Source organism: Cariama cristata, unplaced genomic scaffold (assembly GCF_000690535.1).
Source record: "Cariama cristata isolate BGI_N322 unplaced genomic scaffold, ASM69053v1 scaffold21045, whole genome shotgun sequence".
NCBI lineage: Eukaryota > Metazoa > Chordata > Aves > Cariamiformes > Cariamidae > Cariama > Cariama cristata.
The window spans coordinates 4,971-7,646 of record NW_009617178.1 but is presented as its reverse complement, the minus strand read 5'-3'; the positions used below and the strand labels follow the sequence as shown (position 1 = coordinate 7,646).

Genomic DNA, 2,676 nt, shown 5'->3' with positions numbered 1-2,676 from the left:
GAAGATCTTTCAGTTTTGATAAAAACAACTGCATCCCGCTGTTTTAAATTGCTTGGGTTCTGTTTCCACTACTTCTCCCCCTGCACGCATTCGCCCGCATCACCCCTCTCCTGAGCCCGCCGAGCGCCGGACTGCCTAGCCAACCTGCAGACCCAGGAACCAAAAACCACTTCTGCTTTAACAACCAAAATATAATTTAAACAAATTCCCTGGAAGTATCCGGAGAATGACTAAGTGGCGAATTTGTCGTTATTACTGTTGAACTCTGGTGTTGGCACATGTCAGGGAATGGCTGGAGAAAGCTGGGGAAAACAAACGGGCTTTGCCTCTCGCTCCGGATACAGTGATGCTAACGGTCAGGCCAGCACCGGCTCCGCAGACGGCGGGATGGGGAGGGCAGCCCGGCAGCATCCCAGCACCACACACCCACCCAGGAGAGGATCCCCTGGCCTGCGGAGCGGGTTGTGGTTATACTGCAACTGCCCAGCGAGCGGTGACCGCTCGGATGAAAGAAGATTAGAACTAATTTTGCCCAGATGCTGTTACTGGCACAGTGGGCACCAGCTCCAGGCGGCAGCAGTGCAGCAGCCGCCACCACCGTGCTTCCAGGCACCAAGGAGTCGGAGATGAGGTGCGGTGCGGCGGAGTAAAAGCCTTTGATAAGGGGGTGGGTACAATGAAAAATGTTTTTCAAAGCACTCTCCCTTTCCACTAGCACTATCGCAGCTTTACAACCTCAGGCCCCAGACTGCCGGTCAGGTTGGTGGGGTCTTCGGGTACTTTTCTGAAGCAATTTTGATGTCTGATGTCGATAAGCCAGAAGAGAAGGCACAATTTGTCCCTGGTTTCATAAGCTAGGTGAATCTTTTCTGACTTAAGAATATAAGACATAGAATGGGCTACGCTGCATTTAAGCATATTCAGACTAACACCCGCCCTGGACCACCAGTCAAGCTACTTCCAGGGGCACCGCTAAATTTCTGGGAACATCAAATGTCTGACTACAGTTCATCACCAGCTTTTGGCATACAGTGGCAAACTTATTTTGCCTCAGTTTCCTCCTTTGGTCATATCACCCCACACATAAAGCGTAGGATCCATCTTTTCTGTGGCATCTCCTGGGGAAGAGGGCCAGGGTGAGGAAGGCAGCTTGGTATCGTTCCCACGCCCCAGTCTCAGGGATGCTGGAAGGTGAAGTGGATCCCACTGCACCCAGAGTGATCTCGGTCTTCCGTAGTTTCACTCATTCAGCTGGCAGGACTACAACACGCAACGGGCAGCATGTTACAGACTGGTAACTTCTGGAGTGTATTCAACAAAACACATCTATCACCAGGATGTTTTCATTTACAGCACCTGCTAACTATTACCATTGGTAACCTCCTGACCCAAACGTACTCCCGTATCACAAGTCTGAATGCATCATAAATATATTCCACCAGCCTGTCATACAAGAGCAACCCGACTGCCAGGAAAAAGCACTTTGGGATTTTGTATCTCTCTTTTGCTATTTTACAATTAATTGGCTTGCAAAATGCAAAAATGGGGAGGAAGGATTCGCCCCATCTCTCAAGCCTCAGCTCCCTTCAGCCCAGTTTCCCCCATCGCACTTTCACAACACGAAGTGGCACACTTCCGATTCGCTTGGGGAATTTACCCTTTTCACCACTTCATGCAGGTTACGGGATGGGGCTAATACTTGTGTTGAGAAGACATCTGCAGGTCTGGTGGACACAGCCCTGAAAGTGGAGCAAAAACCCCTGCAGGGAGGGTGGGAAGAGAGGAAGACCCTGAACCTCCGACCAGCGACAGCCCTTCCCATGCGGGGAAGCAGCCGCATGCCTACAGGGTACCGTGTGCTGGGGGTTATCAGAACCCAAAGCCTAAGTTCTGACATACTCTGTCACCCCTTAGTCACCTCTCCCATCAACCAGCCACCCAAAGGAGACAAACCCGATGCTGCTGCAGCCTGCTTTACAGAGACAGATACTACGCAGACTGCTGCCCTGTGAAGATGCTCCTCCAAGGAACCATGTGATGCTGGGACACGGGCTGCAGACCACCTCCTTTGAACCCACCCCCCCATGATGTAAGCAGGGAGCTTTAAGGAACATGCCAGGGAAGGGACGGGATCCGTTAGCGTTCCTTCTCACCCGGCAAGGCCTTTGCCCATTTGACCACGTAGATCAGCTGCCTCTCCCCGAGCTCGTTCAGGCTGCTCAGCAGGTTGGAGAAGGAGTCCGGCTGGCTGTTGTCGTGGCCGGCACACACCACGCCAGGCTCAATGGCCTCCAGGACATTGAGGAAGATGGGCTGGCACTCGTACCCATCAATGCGCGTCATCACCATCTTGGGAGCTTGCTCCTCCGTGGGGCTGGATGAGCTGGCTGCCTCCATGTCATCTTGCGTCTTCAGGTTACCCAGCTTCTTCAGCTTGCGGGCTGTGGAAATGACACGTTAGTGTGAGACTTAAAAATAATAAATAAAAAAGCTTGAGGTTTCTCAGCCTCCAGCTCCATCACTTATATTTACAAGGAAAGGAAAACTGACGACGAGCAGCAGCAGCTACTCTTTCAGTGCACGCTGCCCACGGAGTGCCCTGGCATTGCAGACCTCACGTAAGGACAAAAGGAAGCACACACTGCACCAAGAAATCCATTTGCTCATTAATCTTAC

At 51.9% G+C, this 2,676-nt stretch overlaps 1 pseudogene across 1 annotated transcript; it reads right to left on the bottom strand.

Annotated features, from left to right (window-relative positions):
- Positions 1-2,136: 2,136 nt before the first annotated feature.
- LOC104161881 lies at positions 2,137-2,441 on the bottom strand (annotated as a pseudogene). Its single transcript, XR_696451.1, has one exon. The product of XR_696451.1 is annotated as an androgen receptor pseudogene (transcript).
- Between the last annotated feature and the right edge of the window lie 235 nt (positions 2,442-2,676).